General features: G+C 43.1%; 1 protein-coding gene across 13 annotated transcripts in view; it reads left to right on the top strand.

Annotated features, from left to right (window-relative positions):
• Window positions 1-14,894, top strand: part of OSBPL6 (oxysterol binding protein like 6) — a 107,679-nt gene that overhangs the window by 29,128 nt on the left and 63,657 nt on the right. For 11 of the 13 annotated variants that reach the window (XM_081207565.1, XM_081207553.1, XM_081207559.1 and 8 more), the window contains one exon: window positions 225-266. The exons of 1 other annotated variant lie outside the window; for it this stretch is intronic. The gene's annotated coding sequence lies outside the window, so the exon portion shown is untranslated. Of the gene's footprint in view, window positions 1-224; window positions 267-3,567; window positions 3,588-14,894 lie in introns of those variants that run through there. One more of the 13 variants, XM_081207564.1, reaches the window with a different exon arrangement.

The raw sequence follows: 14,894 nt of genomic DNA, 5'->3' as shown, positions 1-14,894 counted from the left end.
AGGCAAATGGTGGGAGACCAGTTGCTATACGCTCTAATTGAAAACCCTTCCTCCCATGCCTTACACCAGCTTGCCTTCCAGTTGCCTTTTGTCCTGTAAATAATGAGTCATCCTCCAAACAAAAGTAACTCAAATGAAATGTTTATTAAACACTAAATTCAAACTAATACAGCTTTAAAGTGGCTAATATTTCATTTCTTGCTTCTTCTTCTTTTTTGCTTTAGGTCTGAATGATTCTTCAGGAAACCTGAAGTAAACCATGACAGGTAGAACAAACTTGTTATGAATGTCACATTTTCGCTGCTTGGAAATCAAACGTTATATGGCATTAAGAAATCTTCAGCAGAGGAGTGTGGTTCTGATCATGGCATAAGTGTGCACGGTAATGTGTGCAAGCCAAGGCTATGGTTGTGTTGTGACACAGAGAGAAATGCCCGATTCTCCCCATAATTTGTAAAGACCCGGTGGCTAATTTTGACCTCCAGTTGTTTAACTCCAGCTTCCATCAGCCCCAGTCAGCATGTTCACCCGTTCAGGCTTACTGGCAGCTGGAGTCAAGCAACATCTGGAGGGCCACAGATTAGCCACCCTTGGTTTCAAGCAGGGTTTCCCAAACTTAGGTCTCCAGCTGTTTTTGGACTACAGTACCCATCATCCCTGACCACTGGTCCTGCTAGCTAGGGATGATGGGAATTGTAGTCCAAAAAACAGCTGGAGACCCAAGTTTGGAAAACCTTGGTTTAGAGCAAGCGGCAAATGCATCAGATAGCTCATGTCCAAATGTGCAAAAGGTAGAGGCAAATCTTCTTTGTGCGTGGGTGTGCATTGTTGACGATCCAGCAAGGGAATCCACATGCATAAGCAGGTTTTGCACAAACACCTATGCTAGATGCAGGCATGTCTCTATAGCACTTGTAGCTGATACTTTAGTGAAAGCATACCTATATTTTACCAGTACAGTGGTACCTTGGTTTAAGAACAGCTTAGTTTATGAACAACTTGGATTAAGAACGTTGCAAACCCAGAAGTAGGTGTTTTGGTTTGTGAACTTTGCCTTGGGATAAGAACGTGTTCCGCTTCCTGTTGAGTGTGTTCCATTTGTAAATTGAGTCCCCCTGCTGCTATGGGAAAGCACACCTTGGTTTAAGAACACTTTGGTTTAAGAACAGACTTCCAGAACGGATTAGGTTCGTAAACCGAGGTATCACTGTAATATGGTACATGAAAATATTTTGTTAATTTCATCATGCATTTAGCCCGAACTAATGCAAAGCAGCACATTCTATCAGCCTAGCTATGTAAGGCAAAGTAAGATTATTGATTTGGTGAGATTTAAGCGGACGGAAGACACAAACTCAGAGACATTTGTATGTTTGCAGGGCTTATATTGATCTTATCATTTAGCTGCCACAAGAGTAAAGGAAACAAAGACCCTTATTGCTTATTCTCTGCTTATGCAATGTGTGCGTGCATTTTTTATTTTAGAAAGGTCTGCTTAGTCTATATGTATTTTCACAGCGTGCACGATATCACTAAATTCAACACCCTCAAATCTCAGCCTATCTGACTTGTAGTAATTTTGTCACAATGTCTCTTTATCATTATCTTCAAGGGCAATTCCAATTAATTAAGGGTGGAACAGTAGCCTGGGTCCTTTAAAAAGAACAAAAGCAAGGCCAGAGTGTGCATCAATTTGCATTCGTGAATAAGTCAATTTAATTAGGATTGCTACTGCCTTCTCAGAATTTTATAGTAATGGAAACTGCTGCATGCATACTGCTTAGGTGCCAGCATTTCCTTGATGCTCAGTATGGTATTTTCTTAACACCTCCAGATAGTGTTAAAGCACTGTGAATACTTGTGTGTATATCCAATAGCGTTTCTTTGGTTGAGGTTTGGGAGAGAGTGGGAAACAGTTGACATGCCGTTAAAGAGCTTACATTAGCAAAGGGAAGTTGAAGAAGTGTGTCTTGAAGATGAAATGGAATGTAGTCTGTGATCAAAGCCCCAATCTTTGTTTTGAAAGCTAAGTAATGATGGGTGCCATCCACTTTTATCAATGAACCACTTCTGTAGTACTCGTATTTTAATGTTCTTGTCGTGGTTTCATTATCTCTCCTAGAAAATGCAAAATGTTTTCCTAGCACTGTGCATTTCTAGCTTGTCTCTAGCATGTGCATTTAATTCTGTGGGAGTCTCTCTCTCTCTGTTCACTTCCCAATAACTGACTAGTTACATCAAGACAGGGAACTTCCTATACGCTATGCAGAAGTGGGTCTCTTAGTGGGGTGGGGCCACAGTTCTAGTTTCCTGGAAGCAGCCTTGCTGATGCCTTACTGAGAGAGAAAGAGGTGGAGGTGGAGGTGAGATTATGGCTGATGCAAGCACACTGGGGGAGTCAATCCATTACTCCATCAGTTGATCTCCACAGCCCTGACCTTTCTGCCACCACATCCCTTCCCCTTCTCCTCCCGGTAATCAGTAGCAATGCTGATGCTCGGAAGCTATCATTGCAGCTCATCCCATAGGCCGAGCTCCTTCAGGTTCAGTTTATGTAGATTAGTCCTATCGCACAATGCGCTTTACATAACTTCTAACAGCAGCACAGAAGAGATTCCTTTCCCATTATCCTTCCAAAGCATGATACCCATGCCGATTCTAATTCATGTTAATGCTTGTGAGCAGAGAACCAATGGAAGGTTAGATACTAGAGATTAATAAATCCAGTATTGAAATAAGATGATTTTATATATAACCCCCTTCATCTCCTTTTTTTTTGTCCAGAACATTTCAAGTATCTCCCCTGATATTCATTTCCTTTATTGCCGACTTACAGTTGCCAACTCATCCTTGTGTGCCTGTTCTAGGATGCTCCAGCTAATGGGAATAACAATGAATAGCAAAATTGGCCAGATAACTCTTTCTTATTTTATTTGCTCATTATTTAACAGTTTTATAATCCACATTTTAAGAGACAAATCTTGACAAAGTAGATTACAAGATGCACAACAAAACAATGAAGCATAATTTAAAAACAACTTAAGCCAGTATAAAGTAGGCCTGCATAACCTAACCGTAGAAAGAGAGAAGACGCCATTTCTGCAGCTCAGTTTAGAATTAGTCAGTGAAGGTCATGACAAAAAGGTGGACCTTTAAAAATATTGAGGGGTGAGACTTGCCTAATCTTAATGAGGTTAACCCCTGCAGTCAGTTTGCATGTTACATCTACATCTCTGTGCATCTTATTATTTAATAACACTTGCATGAGTATAAGGGCTTGCCACACTTTGAATTGTCTCTCCAGGCATGAGTCTGAGCAGTTTGGCTTTGCACCACTGCTTTCCCCTGAAAAACCTGCCATTAAAACTAGAACAAACGGCAATCCTTGGAAACCTGATTGTCATTTCTTCTGATTCAATAGTAAACCGCAGGTTTTCTTGTGGGGGGCGGAGCGGCGGAGCAAACAGAAGTGTGGAAGTGCCCTAAGTTGACCTAACTTTCCGAGTCGGTTTTGCAGTTGACTCCATTACAGTTCATGTAAACCTCCTTGAATAATGTTATACGTCTACAGGTTTGCTTTAAAAAGGGTCAGGACTTTTCTGTTGTGAGGGGTTAATTATGATGAACTTTTGATACCAGTTAATTTACATAGAATTGCCACCTTTACTACTTGAGGACTTGTCAACATAGTGATGAGATAAGCGCTGTGTATTTCCTGAGATAGGCCTTGACATTTTGCATGCTGCAGCATTCACTTGATTGAAGAGCACTGGAAGATAGTGCTTCATTTTCTTCTGTGTGTATAGATTCACGTGTGTGTTTGTGTGTAAATCTCCCCTTCTCTCTCTTGAAAAAGTCAGTAAGTTTAAACCAGGTTATTGACCTATATAGCTTGTAAAAGTGCTTCAGCCTTGTCTTTATTAAATATTTTGAGACTTCAGGCATTTAGGCCTAGTAATTTGTACAACTATATGGCATAGTCCAGTTAAAGTCAAGCACCTTAATTTCAGTGGTAGAGGATTAACATGCTTATTTTTTTTCTATTGAAACCAGTGGAACCGAAAAGTGCTTAATTTTGGTTGGATCATGTATTTTGAGCCGTAATATTGATGGAGTAAGAGACAGGGCTTAGAATGCAGTGACTAACATTATGCATCATATTGCAAGCAACCCACGTGAGTAGAAATCTATTTGGAACTTCGCAGGAATGAAAGTGCCCTTAAGTTATTTCTGAATTTCGTACGCATCAGGTACCAGTGTAATTGTGCTGCAAGGAGGTTCTGCTGGTGTGAATTTCACTAGGATTGTGAAACTGGAATCTTGTGAGAATATTTGACAGCCATATTGCTTTCATCAGCACTGCTGTACTGTGTCACCGAACGATAACTTTGTCCTAACCTTGAGGGAGGAATTCATTTCTTTCTCCTTATCCTTGACCTTTCCCGAGATTTCCCCGCAGCCTTTTAATTATTAATAATAGTCAGATTACTTTTTATGATTTGGTAGTCCATTCTAGTAGGGGCCGAACATCAGCATAAGTTTGCGTGTTAAGCCTGCAGACATATATCAACACACATTATCAGACTTGCTGTGTGGTTTTATTTTTAAAACGGTAGAGCGTGAGCCGCTTAATTTCAGGGATTCGTACCCCATATTGGGCAAAAGATACATGCATTGCAAAGGGTTGGACTGTATTACCCCCATGGTCTCCCCTTCCAACGCTTACAATTAAACGATTCTATGATATTACTCTGATAAATTTGGTTATAGTATTTGTTTGTTTCCTCCTTAGGGAAGAAGCATGGGGTCAGATGTTTAAGAAAGGTGTGTCAAGTGGATTATAGAAAAGTTGTGAAATAGTAAAATAGTGCTCAGTCCTGCAAGAATTGTAACATAATGTGCAGAAGATGTTGACACATGGAGCCCTTGATTATTTGTGGGTAATGTGTGGGACAAGGATCTCACAACGCTCAAGGAGCCACAGAACATCCATGCTGGATTGGTTGTACTAACACATAATTGGTACAGCCAACGCAGACTGTAAGACTGCATCCAGGTCACCGCTTCCCTTCGAACACTTGACTGTTAATCCGGTTGTGTGTGTCTTGTCAGGGCAATGTGGGCCAATGCTCATGCACAACAGTTCAAACACAGGGAGCCCACTGCTGTTAGAACAGGGGTCGGCAAAGTTTTTGTGGCTTGGGCCAGTTCCCGCAGACACCGTGGTGGGCCGGAGTGTGTGCGCACGTGCAAACGTTATTTCCAGCGCTCCTTCTGGCACAGAGGAGGCGTGCACAGCTTCCCATTGGCTGCACAAGCTTCCTGCAGCCAATGGGAAGCCAGCCAGCGTTGCGAAAGGCGGTCCCCGTTCTGCTCGGAGCCAACTGAGCGGGCGCCGGGGGTCCATGGGCCAATTAAACGACCCTGGGCCTTAGGTTGCCGACCCCTGTGTTAGACGCACCCAGTTCGGACTCTTGATGGTTTATGCTTGCAGGAACCCCACAGACATCTGGTTGGCCACTGTGAGAACAGAATGCTGGACTAGATGGGCAGCAGGATCTTCTTAACATTCTTAAAAATATAGCCAGACTTTATTTTGTGGGAGACAGGGATTAAATTTCATGCAATAGGATGGATGCAAGTCTTTGGAACAAACAAGCAGGGCAAACAGCTGATGGGAGTTCCTGATCCTTTTCTACAGCTGCAGTGTGTTCATTCCATCAATTCCCTTTTTTGTTTAAACACTTCATTACCAGGCTGCGCTGCCGAAAGGCCAGTGCTGTCTTGGAAAGCCACTTACTTTTTTGTTCAGTTAGTTATTTCTTCTCCATAACTATGTGCTTAAAAGATCCTGTCAGCTCTTCACTCACTGCTATACTTAGCAATGCATTCGCAAAATGGTTATTTTACTCCCCCTTATGAAGCAAAAATAACGCAATGACTCAATTCTATCCTAAATCAGTGTCTCTCCGTCCTGATAATCCTATATTTGTATTGGGTTTTGTAACAGCTGAGCTACTACTACAACAGCAGCAGCAGCAGTCTTTAACTCTTTGCGCTGCTTGCTATAAGGGCAGCATATATAGTGGTACCTCAGGTTAAGTACTTAATTCGTTCTGGAGGTCCGTACTTAACCTGAAACTGTTCTTAACCTGAAACACCACTTTAGCTAATGGGGCCTCCCACTGCCGCCGTGCCGCCGGAGCACTATATCCGTTCTCATCCTGAAGCAAAGTTCTTAACCTGAAGCGCTATTTCTGGGTTAGCGGAGTCTGTAACCTGAAGCGTATGTAACCTGAAGCGTATGTAACCCGAGGTACCACTGTAAATGTCAGGAAGAACATTAGCACTTCCTGTCAGACATTATTGTGCACACTTGCTTCCCTACCTGGAAAAAGTTTGTACCCAGGAAAAATGTAATTAATGTATAGAATGGCCCTAGGAATTGATGAAATAATGCATGTTGAATCCACAGCTTTTAACAGTTGGTTGTTAAAAAATGTATTCACGAGTTACTGGAGTTAGCTGGAGGGTAGAGGGGTCCTGTGCTTGGGTCCTTCTTCTGGGCTTCCCAAGAACATCTCTTTGGCCACTGTGAGAACAGGATGCTGGACTAGATGGGCCATGGGCCTGATCCAGCAGCGCTCTTCTTATGCTGTATATTTCAAAGTTTTATTCAAACGCTTGTACTCAACTTCTGTGGCTTCTAGGGCTGGGTGATATATCGATATAGCGTCCAAAACCAGTTTGAAATCCGTATTTTGATATCAGCTTCATGGCAATATATCGCGAATCATGATGTGCGTTAGGGCTGAGCGATATATATATATATATATATATATATATATATATATATGCTTTCGTAGATTTTCACGGGTACAGGAATGCAGGTTTTGGTGTCTTCGGGTGTCTTCCCGTGTAAGAGTTGGGGTGTCTAGGCGACGTTTCGACGAGGTCTCACTCGTCATCTTCAGGCTGGTGCTTTCGGCTTCTTGTTACTAGAACAGAGCAGGATCTCAGTGTTTGAGTTCCTATAAATACTGTTGAGGGGGTGTGGTGTATAGCCTCCAACGTTCTGGGCAGAGAGGAAGTTCCCAGGTTAGTGTGCCTTTTCTTCTTTTGTTCATTAATTACTTGAGGGATATCTTGAGTGATTTCTTGAGTGATATTCTGAGTACCACTTAGGAGGGTCATTAGGTGTGGATTAGTTGCTAAAGCTTTCGTGTCTTGACCTCTTGAGCTTGTGAAGAGTTTTTCTGAGAAGATGGCTGTACTGCACTTAGTTGTGCTCTGGCTTGGCTTCGTGTATAGGGGCGAGCTGTGGTTTTGTGCCCTGTGCCAGCCAGATCTGTGTAGGGATTGCAGGGGGGTGCAGCATCCGGAGGTGCCACTATGGTTTGGCTACTGGATGGTGTCTGTAATTTATCTGTGGAGAGGGTCTGGGTTTGGGTCTGGTGTGGTTGATTGGAGATGGCGTTCTGTGTGCCTCTGGTTCTGGTGTCGGTTTTTGTGGGGAGGGCTAATTTCCAGATGTCTGGCAGGCGGGACGTGTCGTCACGCTTGTTCATGTTGTGAGGGTGTTTCTCTATCTCGATGGCTTCCATGATTATTCTCTTGTGGTGATGTTCCATGTTAAAGAGCAATTTGGAATCTGCAAAATTAATTTCGTGTCCTGTTTCTTTCATGTGTTGGTAAAGAGAGGAAGTTTTTTCTTCTTTTTTGACGGCATTCTTGTGTTCTGCGATACGTGCATTTATTCGACCCAAACCCAGACCCTCTCCACAGATAAATTACAGACACCATCCAGTAGCGAAACCATAGTGGCACCTCCGGATGCTGCACCCCCCTGCAATCCCTACACAGATCTGGCTGGCACAGGGCACAAAACCACAGCTCGCCCCTATACACGAAGCCAAGCCAGAGCACAACTAAGTGCAGTACAGCCATCTTCTCAGAAAAACTCTTCACAAGCTCAAGAGGTCAAGACACGAAAGCTTTAGCAACTAATCCACACCTAATGACCCTCCTAAGTGGTACTCAGAATATCACTCAAGAAATCACTCAAGATATCCCTCAAGTAATTAATGAACAAAAGAAGAAAAGGCACACTAACCTGGGAACTTCCTCTCTGCCCAGAACGTTGGAGGCTATACACCACACCCCCTCAACAGTATTTATAGGAACTCAAACACTGAGATCCTGCTCTGTTCTAGTAACAAGAAGCCGAAAGCACCAGCCTGAAGATGACGAGTGAGACCTCGTCGAAACGTCGCCTAGACACCCCAACTCTTACACGGGAAGACACCCGAAGACACCAAAACCTGCATATATATATATATATATATATATATATATATATATATATATATGCTTTCGTATATATATATAAAATCCAAAACCGGTTTCAAGTCCCCATCATGATATTGGTTTCATAATTTTTGACCTGGCAATATATTGTGAATCATGATGTTTGTTTGTGTCTGCTATGCAAAAATCACAACATGGGGGAAACCGTGAAGCCAACCAATGCCTTTACGTAGCTCCATCCTTATTTGAGACATTGTGAAATATCAGTATATTGCAGTGTTCAGCTGGTGATGTATCTGCTTGAAAAACAGATATTGCCCAGCCCTGCTGTTTGCTTCTACCTAGTTCCGCCCTTGTTTCAAACATTGTGATATATTGGTATATCACGATGTTTAGCTGGTGATATATCATGATGTTGGAAGACCATATATGTCCCAGCAGTTTTAAAGTAGGATTGTACTTATGGTAGGATTATATCAGACTTTTCTGCACAGGCCATCTCTCGTCTTACAGCTATGTATAGACATGTAGATAATAATGGAGCTGTGTGTTAATGGGTTTAGAACCAATGTTCATATGGCAGGAAACGGTTAACAAGGTAAAGACAGAGCTGAAAATGGCATTGAGAAGCCCAGTGCAAAGTTGTTTCTGAAACCCTTTTGAGTAGTTCATGCGATTTTTATTGACAGTTGAAGCCATAATCTCTGATGACTAATTTCTGACTCAGCCGTAGATTTATAAAAATAAAGTCCAAGGAGAGACACTTGTCTTGAGGGAATCACATAAATTTATAGGCTGATGCTATGGGCCTCTTTTATCTGCAGGAGCAGATGTTCATGAGTAATTTCGGTGTTCATTTGGCCTTGTCCATAATAATTTAGAGGAAAGCAGCTACTGGTAATTGGAATGGAATCCATGTCCTATTGAAGTCATTGTCAGAGCTCCCACTGATTGGAATGGTCTTGGATTGCTCTCATTGGGGCTTTTCAGATGTAATGCTAAGCAGTGGCTTAATTCTGAAACAATTAGTAAAGGTAAAGGGACCCCTGACCATTAGGTCCAGTCGTGGCCGACTCTGGGGTTGCGGCGCTCATCTCGCTTTATTGGCCGAGGGAGCCGGTGTACAGCTTCCGGGTCATGTGGCCAGCATGACTAAGCCGCTTCTGGTGAACCAGAGCAGCACACGGAAACGCCGTTAACCTTCCCGCCGGAGCAGTCCCTATTTATCTACTTGCACTTTGACGTGCTTTCAAACAGCTAGGTTGACAGGAGCTGGGAGCGAGCAACGGGATCTCACCCAGTTGCGGGGATTCGAACCGCCAACCTTCTGATCGGCAAGTCTTAGGCTCTGTGGTTTAACCCACAGCACCACCTGCGTCCCTTTTTGCAAGAATTAGTAGGTCTGCCCATTTCCTCCTCCTCTCTCATAGCACTGCACCAGTAATGATGAACCTGTGACCTTCCAAATATAGTCAGACTACAGCGCTCATAATCTCCGACCACTAACTGATAGGAGCTGGAAATCCCAACAACATCTGGAGGGCTACAGGTTCCCCATTCATATACAGTGGTACATTGGTACTCGAACAGCTTGGCTCCTGAACAAATCGGTTCCTGAATGCCGCAAACCCAGAAGTAAGTGTTCTGGTTTGCGAATGTTTTCTGGAATCCGAACGGACTCCCGGAACAGATTAAGTTCAAGAACCAAGGTACCGCTACTACCACATGGTTTAGCATGCTTATGCCCAGGGTTATTTTCCAGCCGGAACTTGCTGGAACTCAGTTCTGGCACCTCCCAGGTGGGCGCCATTGCCATTATAAGAGAACAAGGTGAGTTCATGGTGAGTTCCAGGACCTCTTTTTCTAGAAAAACAGAGCACTGCTTATGCCTGTTTGTTTTCTAAAACTAAGCCAAGATTTGACACTACATCTGCAAGGCCCCATTGTGTTTGGCTGGAATTTGATAAAGAAAACCATGATTTCCAATATATTTAGTATTATAAACATCTCTTCAAAGGAAACAAAATTGCTCAAAACACCGAGAACCTGTTAATTTTGAAGCTAGCCAAGTTTTTCCAGCTTTGCAGTTCAGAGTGCCTTGGGAATGTTATGCCTAATAAATTTGGTTACACACACCATGATACATAAATAATCTGGCTGTTTCTGTCTTGCTGCTATAAAAGAGATCCACATTAGTTTTTCTTACATTCGCTTTTTCTGGTTAGCTTTCTTCAAATGACGAGCGCTCATGTCTTCGTCTTGCATAATGGCTCTGTTGCCCCTTTTTCCTGACCTCTTACAATTGGAACCATTATCACCTGCTGCTAACTACTGCTGTTGTTTTCCCTTATTGATTCTTTTTAAACATGTGTGCCTTTCTATGCTGCTACTGGAAACGGAATCAGCTGTTTTAGTAATGGTATCTCAGTAGCTATAATCTGTCATATAGACAGACTAATCCATTTTCTGCGGCAACAGTGTCATTGTTTAGAATGCTGGGAGCAAATTTTGGGTTCCAAATGCAACTGCCAGTTTCTGATCCCAGGCTGTTCTGATCAAAGCAGTTTAAGTTTAGAGCAGTGCGTTGCTTGCCAGCTAACAACCACGGAATTCTTTGCCCCTACTGCCTGAAGTATGTCAGCGAGCACAATCAGGAGACTTCTTCATGGTTGCACGGTTACGGGATTCCTTCATTTATTTTATTTCACATTTCAGGAAGAATAAAGACGGAAACCTATCTTCCTCCTTCTGCCCCCTCCCCAAAGAAACAAAGCTAGTCATTATTGACTACATCTTCAGGTTGTAGTCACAACACAGGTTGTGTGTTGTAGCATAGGGTCCTGCGGACTGGAGGCATATTTGGAAATCTAAGAAACTGTTGTGGGCACTACAAAACATCCAGATGTTCAGATACACACATCCCCCCCCACACACAAATTGGGCAGAACAACTACACACACCCTCACAATGACAAACAAGAAGTAGGCAACATCACCAAAATCAGACACCCTTCCCAACCAAAAAGAATTTTTAAAAAGCCCGACTCCAAAAAGTGGAAGGGGTGCCAAGGTCTGAGGGCACCCTGGTGCCCAGGAGCACCACATTGGGGACCTCCGTTGTAGTGTGTATTCTATACATATGGTCCACTTACACACATAGCTGGTGACAATTGCAGTCTTGTGGCCCCCTAAAGACTAAGAGATGTATTGTAGCAAAACCTAATATGAACTGAAGTTTCTCTTGTCTATTTCATAAAATGCTGAGCTTCAAAAATTGATTAGTTCTAATTCACATTGGAGTCTTGTGCTTTCTGATTCCTTGGAGGAAAAATGGCACTTTAGAGTGTCATGTGAGGTTGAAACTGAGTCCTCCCATTGGTTTGTGAAGGCTGCCATTTCCAATGTCAAATTCGTGGCCATTGATTATTTTGCATAAACTGACCTGTTTTCCTTGTGCAAAAAGATGAAGAGCATTGCTGGCTTGTCCTAGGCTGCATGATGTTGAGAAAGGAGCGTGTGAACAAGCGCCCCAAGTCAGGGCTGATGTTGCTGTGTCCTGTCATGGTGTGTCCTCGGTGAATACGGAGGCAGAGTTGGCATCAGGGGATTTCTGCTGCATCCAGCCCTTCCATTTGCCCCTCTCTTCGATTCTTTGTTTGTTGCTTGTGAGTAGCTGCTTTAGTTTAGAGGGCTGCCTGCATTCAAACACAGGTCTACACCCCCAGGCCTGTGTGAGCGGATTATCTTCGTGCAAGATGGGATGTAGATAATCTATAATACAGTGGAATAGTTTGGGCGATAGCCAAGTACAGCTAGTGTTCTGACACTTATCTTTGGTTGAATCACAGGACTTTGCTATAGGCATTGGAACTCATGGTGTATTGCAGGTGTCAGCTAGAAGCATACATATTTATAGTGTTCTGCAGGCTTCCAGTATAAAGAGGTGTTTATATGCCCATTGCATAGTCAGAAAGTTAACCTGCTGCATAGACAGGTTGAGGCTCAGGTTGATGGCAGGGTGGAATTTCTCTAGGATCTCTTACCTCTGGAGTCTCACAGGTGAATGGTTGCAGAATGGGGCTGTGGAACAGAAGGGAGAAGCTGGGGTGGTTGCTTGCAGACAACTAAGCAAAGTGTCTTGTGGAGGGGTTCTTTGGGGGCTGGCCAGTGGAGTGGGCAGGAGGGCAGTTATCCATATATGCTTTTTGGGATTCAAGGTGGTTTAAAACGGTGGATTTGAAAAATGTCTCAGTTCGTTTGTTTTCATTCCAATTTGCAAAAACAAATGTAAAGCCTTCCCCTCTCTGGTGTATTGCCCTAAATCCATGGAATTAGAGAGAAGAGGTTAAAATAAAGCAAAGTCATTGCTAGCTCAGTTGTATGTTGCAGCCGATAACTTTGCACTTCCTTCCTAAACTAATGCCCAAGCCATGTTTCTGCACTTGAACGTGCTTCCTTTTGAAACGAATGAATTAATGCAAGAAGACACACAGCTCACGACCAGTTCATTGCGTAAGAGTTGCTGAGCTGTGAGTGCAATAGCTGTCCAAGGTGTACGTTTTTCGGCGTACGTCTTGGAGATTATAAGAGTACGTCCGAAGACTGGAGCAGTGAAAGCAAGACTGGAAGTGGAATAGGTCACAGGCGGTGCATTATGAAAAGCATTGTCGATGCTTAAAGCGAGTGATGAGATTGTCTGACCCCAACCTGCTATTTATATTCAGGACATTCTGTTGGGGGAGGGTTACAATGTCTGGCCACATGGTACCCCCCACCCGCCACCAGGTCATGGCCCCTTGCAGTACGTTCAGCTGTGTACCTTGATATCTGTGGCTTTGGCAGTGTTTCCTAACCAGAGGCTCTATGACAAAATGTTTCTTTATGCTTTCCTAGGGCATAACCTGTTTTGTCTCAGCGTAGCACACGGAAAAGAAGCTCTGAGCAGGGGAAAGAAAATGCAGCTTGCTGTTTTTGCTTCTGTCTCTATTCATCCGGATGAAAAGGAATATATCTCCCCCCCTTTTTTTTGCTAATGTTTAAGAAAAGATATGTTAGCAACAATATTTCTTTCAGTTGCAATAAAATATACGTAATCATCATTGTTGAAAAGTCAAGTTATGTAGCGATCAGCAGTCAGTTTTATAGAGCTTTGCATTATATAGCAAAGCGATTTGTAGGAGTATTTCTTGCAGAAACAAAAGTTTCTTGTAAAAGCTGCCTTAACCTCAGAAGCCTTATATTTGCTAGTTTACAATATTGTGATCCAGAACATTAGAGAGAGGATGGCAAAAGAACCCTGTTCAATTTTACAGACCCTTTAAAAAGGTAAAGGGACCCCTGACCATTAGGTCCAGTCGTGACTGACTCTGGGGTTGCGGTGCTCATCTCGCTTTATTGGCTGAGGGAGCCGGCATACAGCTTCCGGGTCATGTGGCCAGATGACTTAAGCCGCTTCTGGCGAAACCAGAGCAGTGCACGGAAACGCCGTTTACCTTCCCGCCGGAGCGGTACCTATTTATCTACTTGCACTTTGATGTGCTTTCGAACTGCTAGGTGGGCAGGAGCAGGGACCGTGCAACGGGAGCTCACCCCGTCGCGGGGATTCAAACTACCAACCTTCTGATCGGCAAGTCCTAGGCTCTGTGGTTTAACCCACAGCGCCACCCGCGTCCCCCTGCATCACAAAAGCATCTCATTATTTCCCATGCAGTCTGTATATACCTTTTCCTTTGGGGGGGCACCTTTAATGATATGGGTCTTTTCTCTGCACATTCTACTTTTCTAAAGCTTATAGATTATGCAGTGCTGGAAGCAGTTATTTCCTATCCTCCCCCGTCCCCAAGAATCATGATTTTATTAGCATAGTCCAAAAAATATGTCACCCTGGTGCCAGAAAAGTCAACTTCTGATGGGTTTCAACACATCACCAACTGTGGTAGTTGCATCTGAGCAACTAGAGATTATATTTACTAGTCCTCTGTTATCATTGGACTGCAGTTCACAGGCATCATGGCCAAATGGATTTGGCAGCTTGCCAATCCATGGGAGCTCTTGGTGGTGCAAACCAGTCCATATGCACCTCAATTGCTGCAAAATGTCTAGTTTACAGGGTGCATGCCAGATTTAGAGAGCTATTGGTGAAATGAAACGAATGTACGATTTTGAACAGTTGAATATTGCTGTGCCCATCAGACTATGGGTTTTGAGAATACTATTGTTCTTTTCTAGCTATTAAACAGGTTTTAAATAACAGGATAATTTATTAATGACAAATCCCTCCTGGCTCCATGGAACATTACACCATTCATCTATGAATGTGAATCAGATCTAATAACAGAATCTTTCATCTTTGGTTTCATCTGACCTAGGCCTTGCATGTGCCTGATTCTCCTCTACCAATAGTTCAGGTATTGGATTCCTCTCTGGAAACAGGCTCTTTTATATTGTAGTTCCAATGTTTTAAAATTGGGCTTACCCAACAAGTTTGCGTTAAAACATCTGAAGTTAGGGATAGGGTGCTTATCTGTTTTACATTGGGGCAAGCATTGTCCTCCAGTACAAAGATTGCCCTATCCCTGGTTTTTACAT

The sequence above is a fragment of the Podarcis bocagei genome (assembly GCF_964188305.1).
Source record: "Podarcis bocagei genome assembly, chromosome: 1".
In the NCBI taxonomy this organism is placed as follows: Eukaryota; Metazoa; Chordata; class Lepidosauria; order Squamata; family Lacertidae; genus Podarcis; species Podarcis bocagei.
Note: the sequence above shows the minus strand (reverse complement) of the source record. Positions and strands in the feature narration are given on the sequence as shown.